At 48.6% G+C, this 21,311-nt stretch overlaps 1 protein-coding gene across 5 annotated transcripts in view; it reads left to right on the forward strand.

The window, feature by feature from the left end:
- KANK4 (KN motif and ankyrin repeat domains 4) overlaps positions 1-21,311 on the forward strand; it is a 290,111-nt gene that overhangs the window by 108,862 nt on the left and 159,938 nt on the right. Inside the window, exon 1 of one of the 5 annotated variants that reach the window (XM_063939218.1) lies at positions 21,148-21,250. The exons of the other annotated variants lie outside the window; for them this stretch is intronic. The gene's annotated coding sequence lies outside the window, so the exon portion shown is untranslated. Of the gene's footprint in view, positions 1-21,147; positions 21,251-21,311 lie in introns of those variants that run through there. 5 annotated transcript variants of the gene reach the window in all.

Genomic DNA, 21,311 nt, shown 5'->3' on the forward strand with positions numbered 1-21,311 from the left:
GAAGACACAGAAACCGGCCAGCCAGTTATCGAAGGTACGGAAAGCCTCGGCCCCGATGCCCTTCTTTGACGCCGACTTATACTCCTTCTTTGCGTCCTTCGTCAAGACGAACATATCCACGTAATCCCCCCTGCATATTTTCCTACGGCAGCTGTCCCTCAATCCCCGCATCACTGCAGTGTAATCGCAGTGGACTACACCAGGTAGGTTGCGGCGCTTCTTGGCCCTGCGAGCGTCCTCGCTAAGCCGCCTCCGCCTCTTCCGTCTTTCTTGCCGGCTCGCCGCCCTCTTGGCGTATTTCGTTGCGCGCTTAGTCGTACTACTGACTTCGGACGCCCGCGACGACAGAGAAGAAGACGAGGACGAGCTGCGAGAACTTGAGCGCGTGCTGGAGCCCGACCCCCGACTGCTCCGACTCACCTGATGTCGTCGACTGCTCGGACCTAGAATCCTCCGGTGTGGCGAACGCAACATCATCATCCTCGCTCCCCACCATCTCCACTTCTCCGCAATCACCTGCAGAAAAAGACGGAGAGAAAGACCCAGACAACAATCGCGGTGCATGCCCAGCACCCCGGGGGGGAGGCGTCATCTCTACGCGCCCTTGCTCGTCCCGCTCGGCACGATGATCCAGCTGCGCCGCGGCCGCTCCGAGCTCCCGGTAGGCGCGAGCAACTCGCTGCGCCGCCGAAACCGCCCGCGCACCGGACCCGCCTGCCACCGCATGCACGCCGGAACTGTTAGCCACCCCCGGGGAAGCGGCCAGCGGCCCCAACGCCGCCACCACCACCGTGGCCAGGGCCGACGCCAATGTTCCGGAGGGGTCCTGACCACCCCAAAACTCAGCGTCGCCCCCCGCGGGTTCCCCAGCCGGTGTGGGCGCACGCCTGCTCGCCCGACGCCTGACAGGCGCCCAGACTGCCCCGGTGGGGAATGGGCAGCGCCCCTGCACGCCAGCGGCCCGGACCCCCACCAAACTCTGCTCCCTTCGTGGGACTGCCCGTCGGAGCCAGCGCTGCCTTCGCTCTCCAGCTCGCCGCGCGCACCCTCCCCCCGCAGGCCGGAGCTTCCTCCGCCCGCTGGAAGGGCGCCGCGGCGTGACTCTCCCCTGCCCTGAGCAGCTCTGCTGCCCCTGACCCACTCTCTGTCCCTCCTCCTCCCCCGTTCCCCGCCGGACTCCGGCTGTTGGGGAGTGAGCTGGGGAGACAGGGAGACCAGCGGCGCCGCTGTGCGCACACGTGCGCGAACGGCGCCGCCCTTTGGCGCGCGCGCACCCTGTGCGCGCGTCCCGCCTCTTCCCGCTATCAAGCTCCCCGCCGCATCACCCTGTGACTCTGTCGGACGAGGCCCCGCGACGGGCCTCGTCCGGCTAACCGCCGCATCCAGCCTATTCGTCCCCCCTCGCCTGGCACTGCTTCGCGGCCTCGACGAGGGGGAAGAGACTGGAGAAGAGAGCGGCTCCAACGACGGGCGTCTACCGCAGCGCGCATCCGACACTGAGGCTTTACACACCGCGCTCGGAGGGGAGGGCTGCTGCCCGTCCACCTCCGGGCATCCTGGCTGCACTCCCGGCCCTCCCCGCCGGCCGGCAAAACCGGCCCGGCCCCCAGCGGTAAGGATGACCGCGTACGCCGCTCCGTCCCACTGCCAGAGCCCGTGAAGGCCCCAGGGGACGGGACGCCGTCCCCAGGGCCAGCCAGGCCGTCCTCGGGCCAGGACCCACCGCCCGATGAGCGGTAACGGGCCGGGGTCCCGGCTGAACGGCGAGGGCGAAAAGCAGCCATGGTGATCAGTGGAGGGTAATGAGAAGAGCTTGATAACAATAAGATAAAATACACAGCCAAGTAATTGGGGAGACTCTGCTATGCAGCACTCACCCCAAGGCAATTTAGCAGCAAGAGAGAGCAAACTGTCCTAGCATTCCCTATATATATTAACCCTCCCCTTTTTCCAAAGGCTGTACTTTCCTCACAGCTAGGTCCACCCCTCACAGGATGTTTAACTCTTTCCTTTCCTATGCAGTCAATTCTCTCTCCATCTGGGTGCAGCTAGCATATAAAGCATGGCGATTTTGTTCATAATTTGATAAAAACATTTAAACTTGCAAGAGACCCCAATCTCTGCAAGTCCCAACACTAAGATATAGGCCTAAATTAACATTAAATTGCAGTTGAATGTACTCGCCTGTCAAGTACAGAGGAAATGGTATTGGTATCCTGGTGCCTGTGATGTGACGTTCAGAGTACCAACAGTGGCATCCCAACACGCAGGATCCTGACACCTGGAAGAGATGTATGCTAACCTTACCACACTAACCCTACCTACCCGCAGCCTGACCCTAACCCCGCCCCCCCCCCCCCGCATCCTAAACCTAACCCTCCGCGGTGGTGTCTAAACTTAATCCTAAATCTAGCCTTCCCCTCCCCGCAGCCTAAAACTAACCCTCCCACCCCCGCAGCCTGACCCTAACCCTCCCCGGTGGTGCCTAACCCCCCCCCCCCCCACCACCACCACCACCACCACAACCTAAAACTAACGTAAGGATCCCTGACATACTTACATTTGATCCACGTCGGGAGCCCAGCGCCGGTATGCTGACCGGATCCCGGTACAGAGCCATACCCTACTAGGCCTTATTTAACAGTTAATGAACTCCCTAATTGCAAATATGCCTTTTTGGGTACGTATACAATGTTGTATTATCTCCTATATAATAGCCCTATTCTGTGACCTTGTGATTCATTTGCTAACGCTGGGCGGAGTCACAACAGTGGGCGGAGTTATTCAAATGAGTCACAGAGATCTGCCCAAATCTACAGGAGACTAGGAGCAGAAGCAGATAGCATGGACATTGGGCATGTCACAGACAGGGCTGCATACCTCCCAGCTTTCTGCAGGAGCTTTCTCCAGGCAGAAGGAGGGAAACACTCGGCGAAAAGGGGGCGTGGCTTCACAGGAGGGTCCCCGTTTTCGTCAGTGAGGGGGCATGCCCAGCGCTCTGTGAGCTGCTGGCATGCCCCCAGGGGCTGATTATGAGTCCGGGGGGCCCAGGGCACTTGAGACAGGGGAGCCCTATCTCATTGCTGTGCCTGCTGGGGGTTGGGGGTGTGGCCTAATCGCGGCCCGCGCGGCCACGCCCCCTTATGCAAATTCCGATTTTTGTTTTTATTTTTTTTATGGGATTTTGGCCCCTCAGCTAGGGCTAAATCCAGAGGAGGTGGTCGCTCCCCCCTACACACCCGCACAGGGAGAAGAAAGCAGGGAGACTGCTGCCTCCCTGCAACACCACAGACCTGCTGGCAGGACGGGGGGGGGAGCTTCTGAGCTGGGACAGAGCTACTCCAGCCGGGGGGGCCTCTAAAACTGTGGGGCTAACGGTACGTATCCCCCCCCCCCCCCCATAATCTGGCTCTGCTGCTGGAACCCCCCCATTAATCCGTACCCCCTGATGCCCCCTCTCCCTCTGTCTCCACTATTCACCGCTGCTCTGCTAAGCAGAACAGCGAGTACAGGAGCTTTCCAACTGCCCCCCCCCCCCCCCCCCCCACCGCAGGACACTGCGACCCGCGGGTGGGACAGCGGGACAGACCCCAAAAAATGGGACTGTCCCGCGAAAATCGGGACATTTGGGAGGTATGGGGGTGTGTGAGGGGTATGTCATACAGACAGACGGGCACCGGCTCACTGTGTGCTTGACCCCCCACATCGGCATACTCAGCAGGGTCTCTCTGGTGCGGAGGAGCGTCACTTTCTGACACACTCCACGCTTCTTAGCTGCAGTTTAGTGAGGCACCTGCCGCTGTGCAGGTTCCATACTGCCTCTGTTATCTCCAGCCCCGGCAACCCCACCGCTAGCTGCAGCGCTGCCACCCGCAGTGGAGTGCGCCCAGCTCATTCACACACTTTAGCTGGCGGGTAGCGCTGCAGAAATCCGAGCTGCTTGCAGGCTCTGACCCACTCCTCCCTCCAGCCGCAGCATCTCCTGGGGGCTAACCAGTCATTTCCAGTCTCACCTTACCACAGTGCCCGGCAGCTGCGCGAGGTCTGCGGTGTGTGACTGAGGAGGGGGGGAGGGATGCGGACTGGCAGAGAAAGCAGGACTCCAGCCTGAGAGAGTCAGCCATGCCAAGTCTCCAGCAGCAGCAGATCCCAACAGGTTGGAATGGAACAGCAGCAGCCAGCAGCAGTGACTCCGGTAAGACACATCTGTCTGTCACCACTGTTTTGTCCCTAATACCAATCTCTCCCATGCCCTGTGTTCTGTCATGTCCCTGGCCTTGCCCTGCCACCCTTATTCTGGCCCTTTCACCCTTATCCTGGCCCTGTCACCCTTATGCTGGCCCTGTTACCCCTATCCTGGCCCTGTCACCCCTGTGCTTGCCCTGTGAACCCTATACTGGCCCCGTCACCCCTGTCCTGGGTCCTGCCGCCCCTACCCTGGCCCTGTCACCCCTATCCTGTCCCTATCATTTCTGTCCTGGCCCCGTCACCCCTGTCCTGGCCCCGTCACCCCTGTCCTGGCCCCGTCACCCCTATCCTGGCACCGTCAACCCTGTACTGACCCTGTCACCCCTGTCCTGGCCCTGTTACTGCATACCCTCCAACTACCTTTTATGGCATGTACAGTACCCGCAGCGCCTCCAGACCTCTCCCCAATGCACCACACCTCCGCACCTTCCCCTCCACCACATGCGGCACTCCACCCCTCCCCCACATGCTGTGCCTCCAGACCCCCTACACCACCCGTGGCTCCCACTCCTCCACCCCTTCACCACCCACAGCACCTCCAGGCCCCTTCCACCATTCACCCCCCTTATACGTCTCCCCCCCCACACCTGCCCCCCTCCACCCGCAGCATCTGCGGACACCCTCCTCCATCAGCGGTCCCCCCCTCACCCACCCCTCCCCCACCAATGGCACCCCTGCACCTGCCCCTCCACCACCTGCAGCACCTCCGGACCTCCTTTCCCATCCGCCGCAACACCCGTACCTGCCCCTACCCTACCCATGGTGCCTGCGGTCCCCTACCCAACCCCCGGCACACCCGTCCCTTCCCATCCCACAGCACCTCCGGAACCCTTCACCCATCCACAACATCCCCACACCTGCCCCTCTCCCACCCGTGGCACCCCTGCCCCTCCCCCACCTGCGGTGCCTCCGGACCCCTCCCCAATCTGCATCCCCCACTCCTCTGCCCCTCCCCCACGCGCAGCACCTCCCGAACCTTCCCCACCCGGGCCCCACCCCCACTTCTGCCTCCCCTCCACCCGCAGCATCTACAGACACCATCCGCAGTCCCCCCCGCACCCGCTACATTCTGTACATCGTGCCCTGCAGGTGCTGTTCACGCCGTCGCAAGGGGCTGCGCCTCCTTCACCATCGCACGCCCTTTCATTGTGCAATATTTAACCACTAACAAAGGAATGCAGGTAATACTCCATATAATACAAATATTAAACCCCAGAAAGGCATGCAAGGGTTAAGGGGGCGTAGCCCCTTGCGACGGTGTGAAGAGCGCCCGTAGGGCGCGATGAAGCACCTAGTTTTGTATACTTGTCTTGTCGGCTGGTCACGGTGCTTTATACATTATTTCCCCCCAGTGTACCACACCTAACATTGTAAGAGTGAACATTTCCTAAATTCAAGCATTTTTTTTTTTTTTTGCTGTTGGAAGCCATTTGCTAAATTCATTAATGCCCAGCCCACTGTTAAGTTCCTTGATTAAAATTGTGTGCAGAGAAAAGTTTCAGAGAAGACAGAGCGTATTCTCTTGGCCAGAGTCCCCATATTGCAAACTCATTACACTGATTTCCTGCGTCGAGAAGAAAAAGTGGAAAATGCACAAATATTCCCTGGGAGACCACAGTTATTTCTGGAATTGCAACGAACTGTTCTGCAAAGACTTTGGTTTCATCTCCTTGGTGTATTAGCATAGGACAGTAAAGGACCATTCTTCCACCCTTGACATGTTCCTTTTTGCTTACGCTGATCAAGGGCTATAAATGCCGGTTTCGGTTTGCATTGAGACCCTTTGTAACTAGAATTATGGGCGTATAGAATTTGACGACAAATAAAGAGCACTTTGTTCCTGCATTTTACATGCCATTCCTGGGTCACATCATTTCTGGTCACTGTTATATTACATTCTCAGCATGCATACCTACATACATTAGCAGAAGCGACTTTGTGGGCTGGATCAATGAGACTGCAGTCCGTCATTCAGTTGGAATTAATGACTTCGGACCACGGCTGTCTCCACTGTATGTGACAAGCGTGTTTGTAAAGAAACATGTGGGGGTAATTCAGACCTGATGGCTAGGCTGTGTTTTCGCACAGCGGTCAATCAGGTCTAAACTGCGCATGCGTATGTACCGCAATGCGCAGGCGCGTCGCACGGGTACAAAGCGGATCGCAAGCTCAGCGATGGGTTTGTGCGACGGATCCATTCGCACAGGCGATCACAAGGAGATTGACAGCATGAGGGCATTTGTGGGTGTGTCTGGAAAAATGCAGGCATGTCCAAGCATTTGCAGGGCGGGTGTCTGACGTCAATTCCGGTCCCGAACAGGCTGAAGTGACCGCAGCGGCTGAGTAAGTCCTGGGAAGCACAGAAAGTAACTGCACAAAATCTGTTTGTACATCTCTGCTACACATGCGTTCACACACTTGCACAGCTAAAATACACTCCCCCTGTAGGCGGCGACTATCTGATCGCAGCAGTTTTAAAAATCACCTGCTTACGATCAGGTCTGAATTACCCCCATGGTGTAGCATCAGTTGTGAATCACACAACTGATAAGTCATCATATCCCCAAACTGATAAGATGATTTGCAAGTTATTACCTTTTCGCCTGCTTTGTTCTTTAAAAACAGGATCATAGTAATGCTATTTATAACCTTGTCACTTGTCTTGTTTGAGCTCCCCAAATTCAAATCATCACAATAGAATTGAACTTACAGCTACAGTATATAATTATTATTGTTGGAACAATTTTGCTGCATTTGCTGCTGAACGCTGCTGGTTTGCAGACCAATTTATTAGTAAGAAAAAGTGAGAATGTACTGTAAATAGTGTTTATTAAAATAAAATCTTCCAATGACCAAAAGCAAATTTTGCAATATTAATAATATTAATATTACATTTACAATTTAGGGGAGTATACAATTAGCGTCAATAACGCAATCCACGATCGCGGCAAAATTTACTGCTCCTATCTCCCGAAAAATCATCTTAATGCAGTCTGCGTGCTCCCATTGTTTGCACCTGTCTTATTCCAAAATGGCGAAAACAGGATTCGCGCTATAATTCTAGACAGCAAAAGCAGAGATAAGTATAGGAGGAAATGGGGAAATCCAATTCAGCCAATACAGCAGAGTATAACGCAGCAAAAGTCAGCATGTGTTCCAGTGAAATGTCCTGGCCGCGGCACCATGTATAGAATCTCACGAGAATCCCATGCCAAGAAGATGACGTTCGGCAGGAACTTGCCAATGAGTCTGACTTGGATCCCAATGTTCGGAGGAGCTTGGATTCCTCAGACTCTGAACCGCTCATCTCTAATAAGTATATATTTTGGTCATTTTAGGGGACTTAAAAAAAAAAAAGTTAAAACAGACCAATTACTCCCACCTACAAGTCTAAAAACACTTGTCCCACTTATAAAGCACCCCAATATGCCTGTCCCCAATTTCCATCATTTTGCATTTTTTGACCCCAAAAATGATGTAATTATTGTCCAATTAAAAAATAATTAAAAACTTATAAGTGCCTAATTCCCAATTAGTCATTCAGGGGGGTGTCCCAGAGGTCTCAACCAAATCCCAACATTTTTAAGTTACGTTATGGATTTTGCACTACGTATCCCCTGCTCAGAGATAGTGAAGAGAAATTTGTGTTAAACCCTGTGTAGACTTATCGCTGATAACTTTTCGCAGCTAATTGGATACCAAATTATCGCAAATGCAATCATTTATCGCGAAACTGAGTTATCGCGGCTAATTGGATACCCTCCTTAATCCGTAACCATAAGTTTGGTGTAAGTTGTTTTACCAGTAAACTCTATTTAAAAAATTAAATAAACTGATACAGCATTCTTAGGGGGTAATTCAGACTAGATCGCTGCAACGGCAGCGATCGCAGTCTGAACTGAAGCCCTTTGCGGAGTGTGCATGCACACCCCTGGAACCCAGTGAGATGCTGACGGCATCTCAGGGCTGCGATCACCTCTGCCTGATTGACAGGCAGAGGTGGTTGTGGGGCGGGAGGGGGCATGCCAATGACGTTAGAACGCCGTTGGTGGGGTGCGGTTCGGACAACGCAGGCGTGTCCGGACCGTTGCGGGGGCAGCCCGCAGCGGATGCATGATGTCACATGCAGCCACAGCGGCCCAGGGCGCGGTGAGTAGCCACCTGCCACCGCAGCTAGACTGCGCAGGCAGGGAGCTACTCAGCGGGTGCAAAAGCATTGCCGCCGTGCGATTCTTTTACACCCTTGTTGGGAAGGGGGGGGGGGGGGGTAGGGCCTGACATGCGGGGCGGACTAACCCCGTGCTGGGTGACCCCCACATGTCAGAGTAACTGATCGTAGATGTGCTAAATTTAGCACATCATCTACGATCAGATCTGAATTATCCCCTAGTCCAGTTGTAATAACGTTCCATCTCAAAATCCTGTGTTAGATCTTGCACATGAGGGAGCTTTTCATGCCGTGCTGAATAGCCTCAGAGTTGGTGTCATTATTGCTTTTAGAGAACACACACCTAATACACACAAATGTTTGGCTGTACCATAGACGTAAGAAAATACTCATGTTTGTTCCCATGTTTTGTTATTTATTGATTTTCAGTGTTGTTCGCTGTTTAAGCCATTGCTTGTTTCTAGTCCCAAAACTTTTGGTCCATTACCAACTTTTGTGTCAGTCAGAAAAAAAACAATAGATAAAATACTGAGATCAAGTCAAGAGTTCTTCGTAGAGATAAATAACATTTCTTCACTAAACACCTTCAATCTCCTGAAATCAAATAAGATTGCCTTAATCCTGTCATGCTTTTGAGATTTGAGCCCTTTGTGACTGATAGACCTCGGCATAGATTTAAAATGAGAGTCCAACACCCACTCATTAGCAGCTATAGAATCCTAAATGTGCTTTGTTGTCAACTAACATCAAGTCAATGACTAATGGAAGTGGTGGAAGGAACTGTGAAAACCTGTTTGATGCCAGAACAAACTTGGAAATGCACGTATTTTACTGATGCTCTACTATAAATAATAATCAGGTGACCTACTTGTATAGAAAGTTTTACAATTTACCATTTTATGTGAACAAGAGTGCCAGGCACTAACCCCCAATGATGTATGTTGGGAATGTAACTGACCAGATAATCTTCTCCACCATTTGGTACAGATTGGGGTAGGGTCACTCTACTTCTTGAGTGACTCGGAGTGGGCGCTTACTTTGCCACTCCTAGAGTATAGGAATTAACTTACACCATCAGTAGCAGGCAGTTACTGACTCCAACCACTGACTTGGACAGGTAATTTGTGCCACCACCAGGTTCTTACACCATCACCTGGAAGTGCTTGTTCCACCATGTTCCTACACCATCACATGGAACTGCTTGTTCCACCAATTCTTACACTAGCACCTAGAACTTCTTGTTCCACGATGTTCCTACACTAGCACCTGGAACCTCTTACCTCTGGGTATATGTGGTCATGCTGCTGCAACATCTCCTGGTAATTGTCAGATTATTCCCCACTGACCACTTGCTGTGGATCGGTACTGCACTGCACTTGGTAGTTATTGATCTGTGAGACTCTGGTTCATGGTAGGTAATACTAAGAATAAAAAGGAACAAGGGGTTAGTGTAGTGGTTCCCAAATGTGGTCCTCAAGGCACCACAGTAGTCCAGGTTTTAAGGATATACCTGCTTGTGCACATATTGTATAATCAAACTAACTGTGGTACTAATTAAGTCACCTGTGCCTAAGCATGGATATCCTTCAAACATGGACTGTTGAGGCACCTTGAGGACCATGTTTGGGAACCATTGCGTTAGTGATTTAATGAAGTGAATATGAAGTTATTTTTTCATGGGACTAATTCATAATGGGAATAATTTTATTTATATAGCACTCTTTCTCCATTGGGACATTCCTCAAATGAAGAGAAGTAATAGGACACGAGGACATGCACTGAGACTGGAGGGAGGCAGGTTCATGGTAAATTTGAGGAAAAATAACTTCACAGAAAGGGTAGTGGATGAGTGGAGTAGCTTCCCATCAGAGGTGATAGAGGCTAAGACAGTAGAGCAATTTAAACATGCATGGTTTAGACATAAATATATCCTTACAAAGAAATAAGGATCAAATAAGGTTTGAGGTAAAAAGGGGCAAACTAGATGGGCCAAGTGGTTCTTATCTGCCGTCAAATTCTATGTTTCTATGGACTCAAGATGTTTAGCTGGTAGTTAGGACATGATACAGAGGTTTACATTTTCAAAAACCGTAACAGTACAGAAACTAAACATAAGAGGAAGGCTTCGTTTTGCATGAAAAACAGGAACCAGGAACATAATATAGAGGTGCTGCAGTCATTTTGGGTCATCGGATGCCAGAATTTTCATCCTAATCACAGCGGATCCATGTGAGGCAACCATTTCAGACACACTACATTCGTGATTTTCAACCTTTTTTTACTCGCGGCACACCAAACAATATTTTAAAATTGCCAAGGCACACCATCAGTTCCCCACAGAAATACACAAAACACACACATTGGCCCTCAGTAAAAAAAAATCCACACATACATTGGCCTACACAGAAAAAACAATCCCATTGCTCCCTACATAAATCCTGTTGCTCCCCACATGAATTATTCACATTGTTCCCCCCCCATAAATCCTTATTCTCCCCACATAAATCCTATTGCTCCCCACAGTCAGCTGTCCTCCTCCCGATCCCTCAGTGGCGGGGGTTGTTCATAGTGGAGTGCTGCGAATACTGAGCAGCGGGCGGTCGGGCAGGTGTGGAAGTGGGTGGGCAAGGAAAGCTGTGGATGCAGACAGGACCTGGAAGATGTGTATACAGGCGGGTGGGCTGGCTGGCTGGTGAGAAGCGGCGGCCGTGACCTACGATATAACACCACCGCGTCTTCACGGCATAGGTCACAGGCAGAGCACGACTGATCCTATAAGAAGAGCCCGGGCCAACAGTTCACTCTGAAGGCGCAGGAAGCTGCTCTGGCTCCGCGGCACACCTTGCAACTGGTCGCGGCACACTAGTGTGCCACGGCACACTGGTTGAAAAAGCCTGCACTACATAGTATCACACCGGGCAGAATGGGCAATGTCTGGAATCAACATAATGGGAGAGATCAAAGTACTAAGCGAGATCCTTGCATCCATCAATGAGAACCATGCATTTTTTGATTCCACACAGAGTACCAGGCCAGGCAGCCGTGTTGGGCGCACTGCATTGGTTACAATGTGCACATAAGCAATACGTGGAAACAAGACATGCAGAGATAAAATGAACAGTGAGCTAGAAGGATACTCCCTGTATAATTACTTCAATGGGTTGCTCATCCTGCCCTTGAAAGCACCAGCCAAGGCAGCCATCGAGGGTGCACTAAGTTGGTAATTCAAGCAATTAATAGAACTGTGACATGCTTTGGGAGATGACAGAGAAAAGGGAAAGATCAAGTGGAGACCATGATGCAACAGTAGGGAGAGACACGTGGCGTATCTATAATGGGTGAAGTGTGTGTGTGGTGCATTTGGACCCCTGGGTCCAGGGATGCCCACACCGGACACGCTACACCCATTTATTCAATATCTACCTTTCCAGAGTCCAGCATCGGCAGCAGTACTTCTGCAAAACCACTGGGAAAGTTGTGCGGTGGCCATTTTCCCGGCATTTTGCGCATGCACAGGAGGGAAATCTGCCGCATCATTGTCCCGCAGACATGTACAGTAGACTCTAGCACAACTTGAGTCTACTAGCGCTCAGCCTCACACAGTGACAGTCCACACACGGGGAGACTGCACACGGGCCCACTGCTGGCTTAAAAAGCCCCTGGACACCCAGTACATGTATATACACATTACAGATGGGAGAGAAAAAAATAATGTGTCCCTGCTGGGCTGAGACTAGTCACATGGTTCTCCACCTTGCTCTGAGGACAGTCCCCATGTTTTCCCACCTCACCTAGTGAGGGAGTCCCAGAGGTGATCCCGTTCTACTCTGCCGGAGGGGTAGATCCGGTCCCGGTGTTCTCAGGCAGAGCTGAGGAGAGGCCACAGGGCAGCTGTAGAGGCCAGGTGCCGATGGGAAGTGTCTCTGGTAATGCAGGAGGTGGCAACAGCTGCGACCAGGCGTGCAGGCAACACACTCCACAACTGTCCCCCGCAGACACCCGAGGATCCCGACAGGCAGGGGGGTTAATTATATTAAATGAGGATTTTACTATGAAGCTAGAGCAGGTAATGATTTTGAGGAAGGGTTAATTATTGATGAGGGCATGTTATTTTTAAGGGCGACTAAAAGTTCTCATTACCTTTGCATTAAAGGGTGGTCACTTATGATTTCTTCATTATAGGGCGGTCACTGTGCTGCTCTGTGCATTATATGATGGTCACTGTGATGTTACCTGTATTATATGGTGGTCACTGAAGTTCTGTGTATTATATGGCAATATGTAAGGTACTCATTCCCTCTGTATTGTAGGGTGATTACTGTGATGTTCTCTACGTTATATGATGGTCACTGTAATTTTCTCTACGTTATATGATGGTCACTGTGATTTTCTCTATACAGGTTGAGTATCCCATATCCAAATATTCCGAAATACGGAATATTCCGAAATACAGACTTTTTTGAATGAGAGTGAGATAGTGAAACCTTTGTTTTTTGATGACTCAATGTACACAAACTTTGTTTAATACATAAAGTTATTAATAATACTGTATTAAATGACCTTCAGGCTGTGTATAAGGTGTATATGAAACATAAATGAATTGTGTGAATGTAGACACACTTTGTTTAATGCACAAAGTTATAAAAAATATTGGCTAAAATTACCTTCAGGCTGTGTGTATAAGGTGTATATGTAACATAAATGTATTCTGTGCTTAGATTTAGGTCCCATCGCCATGATATCTCATTATGGTATGCAATTATTCCAAAATACGGAAAAATCCGGTATCCAAAATACGTCTGGTCCCGAGCATTTTGGATAAGGGATACTCAACCTGTATTATTTGGTGGTCACTGAAGTTGTTTGTATTATATATCAGTTACTGATGCTCTTTGTATTATGTGGCAGGTACAGGACTTATTCCCTCTGCATTATAGAGCGTTTTTTTCTTCTAATTCTATATAGCTCTTCATTCTGAATAATACAAAGGTTCTGGGGCAAAAAGGCAAGGAGCTTTATCTGTTTTGAAAAAGCAAAAGATGCAAACTGTTGGAGGGACAGATGACTACAAGTCCACAAATAACTGGCACTCCTGCATGCCCCCCCCCCCCCCCTTCACCATGCGTTTGAGAGTAATTTCATATATTGCCACAGCCAATTCATAATGGGGGTCATTCCGAGTTGATCGCTAGCTGCTGTTGTTCGCAGCGTAGCGATCAGGCTAAAAATCAGCATTTCTGCGCATGCGTACGGGCCGCAGTGCGCATGCGCGACGTACTTTCACAAAAAACTATGCAGTTTCACACAAGGTCGAGCAACGCTTTTCAGTCGCTCTGCTGATCACATACCTCCCAACTGTCCCGATTTTTGTGGGACAGTCCCGTTTTTATTGGGACTGTCCCGCTGTCCCACCCGCAGGCCGCAGTATCCCGCGGTGGGGGGGGGGGGCAGTCGGGAGACTCCTGTCATCGCTGCCCTGCTTAGCAGAGGAGCGGTGAATAGACGCTGTGCGCATGCGCACAGCGTCTATTCACTGGAGTCAGAGGGAGAGGGGGCATGCCAGCGACTCACAGAGCGCTGGGCATGCCCCCTCAGTGACGAAAACGGGGGCGTGGCTCGCGACCGCGGGTCCTCCCGCGAAGCCACTGCCCCTTTTCATTAAGCCACGCCCCTTTCTGGAGCGCGCGCGGCTGTGCCGTGCGCATGTCCCTCTTTAAGTATTTCCAAAGTTGGGAGGTTTGTGATTGGTGAGTGATTGACAGGAAGTGGGTGTTTCTGGGAAGTTACTAACCATTTTCTGGGGGTGTGCTAAAAAACACAGGCATGTCAGGTAAAAACGCAGGCGTGCCTGGGGAAAAGGGGGAGTGGCTGGCCGAACGCAGGGCGTGTTTGTGACGTCAAAACAGGAACTAAATAGACTGAAGTGATCGCAAGGTAGGAGTAGGTTTGGAGCTACTCAGAAACTGCATGAAAAAATTTCAGCACTGTTCTGCTAATCTTTCGGTCGCATTTCTGCTAAGCTTAGATACACTCCCAGAGGACGGCGGCTTAGCGTTTGCACTGCTGCTAAAAGCAGCTAGCGAGCGATCAACTCGGAATGAGGGCCAATGCCCCTTGCCAACTAGACTTGCTTTCGACTAATCCTAATTTACCTTCAAAGCAGTAAGTACAGAGTACTCCCACAAACACACACATATATGCTGTAGAGGTGCACCTAGAAAAGAAAGATAAATATAGTACTGTAGTGTATTTGTGCTAAAGCAATACAGTATATATAAGGCAATGTAGTATATATATCACAAAATTTAATTCTGAGATGATCATAGTGGACCCCTCTCTGGAGCCACAAGGGCAGTGACCGCCAATAACAAGTTTTCTAGTAAGGTTACTAGAGGTGGATGTTATCTGCTTGGGCCTGATCCGGAGTTGCAGACAAGTCGGCCATGTTTGGAAATAAATGCATATCTTTCCCGTATTTATAGCTGGTTGCACCGCCCTTATACATCCACATGTGAAAGTAGCCGTCACCATTATCAGCGCGCAGTTGCACCATCCTTATCCTTGGTGCAATAGATCCACCTGAGATTGCCTCTGAATTGCCCCATAATTCTGCCTACATACACCCAGAGCGGGATGTAGTTATTTGACCGGCAGTTGGGATCCCGGCGGTCATTATAACCACGCCAGGATCCTGGCCTCCAGAATGCTGGCAGGGGGCCGAGGGCTACTTCCACTCGTTGATCCTGCCCGCCGGTCAAACATACCCAACGCCCCAGAACACTTTTACCCCTTTCACATAGCAATGACAGGTCGCACCCGGTAATTGTACACTGGCACGGCAGTATGCCGGGTCGGGTTGCCATCAGAGGCGGAGGCGGCGCTGACATCATGGAGGGCGGGGTCGGAGGTGAGATCATCTCCACGTCACCTCTTCCATAGTGTGAACAGGTCCTGGATCGCATCAACCTTGGTTACCCGTTCACACCGCACCTGACACAGTAATAACCCGGGAATAACCCTGCTTTACTCCCGGGTTGAAATACTGTATCAGTCGACCTGAAACATAAGAACATGCTCCATTCACACCGCACCTCTACCTGGCAATATACCGGGTTATTTGTGCGATGTGAAAAGGGTATCATCCTACTGTACACATGACCACAATGTTGTCACACCGTTACACTGACTCAGAGGCAAATGGGGATACGGTTGAGATGCACACACCTGTTAATGACCTGTAGTTGTGTATGCTCAGCTAACAGAGCAACCGCAGAGCAAAAGACTCCCCAAACACGCAAAATCCACAAAATGTCCAACTCAGGCCCCTTATGTGTGATGAAAGGGAGAACGTCCACAGTAGAACGTCTGACCAAGAACTGCTTTATTAAAAGATTATTCTACTCAAATGATGGACTTCCCTTCTGTCTTGCATCTTTCCTTCCTTTCATCTGTCTGGGGAAAGACTGAGTGAGAAAGTCCTGCAGTGTGTACAACACTTGTCACTCCTGCCAGCCCAGGCTTTCACTCAGACAACTAGGCAACTCTAACTGGTGGACCATAAGGATGTCTTCAGGAAGTACTTAACCAAAGACCTATAATTAAAGGACAAGACATGGCATCTACTCGGTGCTGGATTACCAAATAGGTAGAGTAGTCACCGGCCTACGGGCCACGCGACAACGGCTCAAAATAATATCTATTTGATCTTGAAAGGAAGTTACAATTCACCTTTCTTTAATTGTTTCCAAAAGAAAGAAATTAAAACTTTACATTAAAGACTCTGTAGAGAAAATACTATACAGGTTGAGTATCCCATATCCATATATTCCGAAATACGGACTTTTTTGAGTGAGATAGTGAAATCTTTGTTTTTTGAGGTCTCAATGTACACAAACTTTGGTTAATACACAAAGTTATTAAAAATATTGTATTAAATGACCTTCAGGCTGTGTGAATAGGGTGTATATGAAACATAAATGAATTGTGTGAATGTACACACACTTTGTTTAATGCACAAAGTTCTACAAAATATTGTCTAAAATGACCTTCAGGCTGTGTGTATAAGGTGTATATGTAACATAAATGCATTCTGTGCTTAGATTTAGGTCCCATCACCATGATATCTCATTATGGTATGCAATTATTCCAAAATACGGAAAAATCCCATATCCAAAGTACCTCTGGTCCCAAGCATTTTGGATAAGGGAGACTCAACCTGTATTAATGTAATGTACCCATTAAAAACTTAAGTACATAAACCATAGACATCAGACTCACATTACAGTATCCAGATCGTAGACTGTTGGTTGGTAAAATGTAAAACATATTAGGAGATTATTTTGCGAGGGGGGGCACAAGATTTCAACTGTCTAGGGGCCTCCCCATGGTTTAATCCGGCACTGTATCTACTTATGCACCAATGTAAAAGCAACGCTATGTTTTCGTATAGACACCTATTTCTGTTTAGATTGTAAGAATCTGCTCTGTCTCTTTTTTTTCTGCTTATAGGAGCATATTCAATTGATGTCGGATCCTTTCCGACAGAAAGTATTCAACATCTCAGTATTCAATGAGCGTCCAAATCCGACAGGATTTGTCTGTTCCCGACAATGCCAATCCGACTTTTTTTTTTTATTGGATTGACAATGTCGGAAACGGTGCTAAAACCTGTTGGATTTGTCCGCGCTTCCAACAAATCACGTTGATCCGTGGCTATTCCGCCGATCCACGTGTTTTCCGACAAGTCGGAATTGCCGACTTGTCGGAAAAACAGCAGGGGGATTGAATCGGTCGGAACAGTTTCCGCCCTAAAAAAGTACGAAAACTGCATCTTTCCGACAAGGCGGCAGTTCCGACTACAATTGAATACCCCCATAGTGTGTGTGCATGTAACTATTACACTTTGTACAGTCAATTTAAAATACATATTGTAATACGAAATAATTCTGTATCTGCATTCTTGGAAAGCAGTCACAGAACAGCCTTTGGATTCATACTGGCCCTGTTCCCAGATATCCGCTCTTCCTATAGATCTGGACATGGCAGCAGCTCCTCTTTCGAGAAAACCCTAGAAGGAATTGGTAACACTTCTCTCCTATAACATATTTCTACTCTTCCCGCTATGTTACAGCGCTCCAATCCTATAGTCCCTCTGGGCCCCCACTGTGAGCACTTCAGGGGAATGCTAGCAGTAACTACTGTCTGACAGCAGCCACGCCCACTGAGTAAGCTGTCTGGGATGGGTGTGGATCATTAGATCGACAGTGTCTAGGTCGACAATGTTTAGGTCGACCACTATAGCTCGTCAGTCACTAGGTCGACAGGGTTGGAAGGTCGACAGGGTTTCTAGGTCGACGTGCTAGGTGGACAGGTCAAAATGTCGACATTAGTTGTTTTTTTGTGTGTAGTTTTCTTCGTAGAGTGACCGGGAACCGCAATTAGTGCACCGTGTCCCCTTGCATGGCTCGCTTCGCTCGCCATGCTTCGGCCAAGGTTCCTCGCTGCACTCGGCACAGATAACCATTCCAATCGTAGTTCACGTGGATTGTTAAGTATGAAAAAGTTCAAAAAAAGAGAAAAACAAAACTCATGTCGACCTTTAGACCTGTCGACCTAGCACATGTCGACCTAGAAACCCTGTCGACCTAGTGACTGTCGACCTATAGTGGTCGACCGAAACATTCTCGACCTAGACAGTGTCGATCTTCAGATCGGATACCGTCTGGGATATATTTGTAAGGTCTGGTGGCTATCCCATCCAATGTATCCATTTACAACTACATCTATACATTTTGTCCCAATTCCAGACATACTGCGCGGCTTACACCGTTTTAGAATAGACCCACCCACTTATTTCTACACCAGCAGTGCAGTGTCTGTTAGCAAGCTAGAGACCATTATTTCTGACCCGTGTCAAAACAGAATTAGCATTTTCACATTTTAGCTCCCCTGAGACTGCTGCCGCACAATTGGGCTCACTGCAGATGGACTTTGCCTACTTTTAGACTATGCTAAAAAGCATTGATTGAAAGGAACACTGTTTTTATTTATTTATTTTGATATAGAATTCTACTTCTCTTTTTCATATGGTTTTCCTTTTTGAAGATAAAATGCAGCTCCCAGCCATAATGCCGAGCAAGGCCTGCTCTGTATTACTTTTGAAGACATTAACTTGAACACTACAGTATATTCGGCATACTAATGTTTTGAGAGGTTACTTTAAGCCAGGCGTGCAGTCTCTTGTGACTTTTCTATGTCTGTACAATGTACTATTATAAATACACGGCAGTCTTTCTGAAGAATTCTGTGCGTCTGTTGTTAATTGTTAAACAAGACAAATTTTTTATTTTATTTTTTATTTTTGTATAGATTCCAAACTTCCCTTTCCATCCTTGTTTTGCTGGGGTTTTACAAAACCTCTTTAGTTTTGATTTTAAGTCTGTAGAGGCATTTTCTATACACATTTACATTGAAATGGGTGTGGTATGCAAAGTCGACAGTAACTAAGTCGACTACTATTGGTCAACAGTTACTAGGTTAACAGGGTCTTTAGGTCGACAGGTCAAAAGGTCGACATGAGTTTTTTATGGGGGTTTTTGGGGTCGTTTTCTCCGTACAGTGACCAGGAACCCCAATTAGTGCACAGTGTCCCCTCGCTACGCTACCGCTGCGCTCGGCACAGGTTTCTATTCCCAATCGTAGTCCACGTGGATCGTTAAGTATGAAAAAGGTAGAAAAAATGAAAAAAAAAAAACAACACATTTGTCAAAAACTCATGTCGACCTTTTGACCTGTTGACCTAGAACATGTTTACCTAGAGACCCTGTCGACCTTGAGACCAGATCCCATTTCAAACATGTATTTTCACACCAGCGCTTTTCCAACCTCATGCCTCATTTTATACCATATTTATTGCAGCTGGAATACTGTATTTTTACATCTCAAATTTCTAATGAGCGCTTAAAACCCTCTGTGACAGTCAGCCCAGATATTATATATTTCTATTGGAGAGCGTTTTTATTTTTTTATTTTTGGCGTGCTAAAGCGCTGTTTAAAAAATGAATGAAGCTAATAATAATAATAATAATAATAATAATTTTATTTATATAGCGCTATTAAAGCAGACATGAGACATCATCTCTCCTTTACTCATAGAGGGCCTGATTACGTTAAGATAAAAGTAAAAGAAAAAAAAGCCACCTTTGCAGCAGGATACATTTATTATTTTCAATGCATGGTAAATACTGGCTGATTTTGCATGTAGCCCATAGATACTTGACAGCTTTATTTTCACGCAGAGCAATGTAGATTTGAGTTTGGACACGCCGCTCCCAAGTCTAATGCATCAGGACGATGTGTATCCCAGCCATGAGGTCCGATGGGACAATATATTGCATGGCCATACACAATACAGCGTACGCAGTATATCAATAGCGACTGCAATCGTCTCCATGCTGTCATCAGCATGGTTGGAACATCTAAGCACGCAACGCGGGTACACACTGAGTGATTTGGATGATTTATTATTCCAATACGCGTCGGAACGATATGTCGACCAATATATCGTCTAATGTGTAACCAGCCTGAATCTCTCTGCACATTTTATATCTGCCCCAATTGTCCCCGATGCCAGCAGTTATCTGGGATTTTGTTTTGCGTGTCTCAGGCCCCTACAATCCAGTTTTTGTTTTGCTTTTGTAAAAACACAGAGGTCTAGGAAGTTATCTCAGATCCTACGGCCGGGATGTAATGATGTCCGAGTTCAACGGCTGTGCCGGATGCTGGCCGAACCCGAACTTTTTTTTAAAGGGGCACTCATGGACAAGGCTAAACATGCTTTGTAAATAATTGCCCCTTTAAAAAAATGTCCGAGTTCGTCCGGCATCCGGCATGGCTGCTGAACTCGGACATTGGCCCTCATTCCGACTCCGAGTTGTTCGCTCGTTAGCTGCTTTTAGCAGCATTGCACATGCTAAGCCGCCGCCCTCTGGGAGTGAATCTTAGCATAGCAGAATAGCGAACTAAAGAAATTTCTTAGCAGTTTCTGAGTAGCTCCAGACCTACTCACAAATAGCGATCAGCTCAGGCCGTTTCGTTCCTAGTTTGACGTCACACACACGCCCAGCGTCCGGCCAACCACTCCATTTCTCCAGACACTCCTGCGTTTTTCCGCACACTCCCAGAAAACGGGCAGTTTCCGCCAGAAACACCCACTTCCTGTCAATCACACTATGAACACTTCAGCGTGGAAAAATCTTCGTTCGGACGTGAGTAAATCTACTAAGTTCTTAGTAAAATAACTAAGCGCATGCGCTCTGCGAACCATGCGCATGCGCATTTTCCACCTGTTCGCAGCGTAGCGAAAATCGTCAACTAGCAAACAACTCGGAATGACACCATTATTACATCCCGACCTATGTGTTTTCACCCAAAAATAGAAAAAGAAACGGGGCATAACAGAATTAGACAAACAAAAAATTACCAGAAAAGTAATTAAAAAAACAAAAAAACACGAATAGCCCCCAATTTCGGGGCCAATTTAACATTCCTTCATAGTGCGGAAAGCCCCCATTGCCACCACTCTTTAATCACAAAGTGAAAATCTGCTTCCATAGCTGTATTCTTTATTCCATGTTCTCCAAAAACATTTTTTTTTTTATCCTTTTATTTGCTTTGCTCTGAAGGTCACTGGTCACCTGACAGAGCCTGGTAAATGGTAATAGGGAGAACACACATAGCTGTCTGCTGTAAACAGTCCCCCCATTGACCTGCAATGAGAGCAGATTTTTCTGGGAGGGGAACGTCAAGCACTCATGTGCTTTCCTGGGCATGCAGGTAGGAGAAGCTCAATGTCAGATGGCAATATCACTTTCTTCAAAATATGATTTCTCCATTT

Source organism: Pseudophryne corroboree, chromosome 9 (assembly GCF_028390025.1).
Source record: "Pseudophryne corroboree isolate aPseCor3 chromosome 9, aPseCor3.hap2, whole genome shotgun sequence".
NCBI lineage: Eukaryota > Metazoa > Chordata > Amphibia > Anura > Myobatrachidae > Pseudophryne > Pseudophryne corroboree.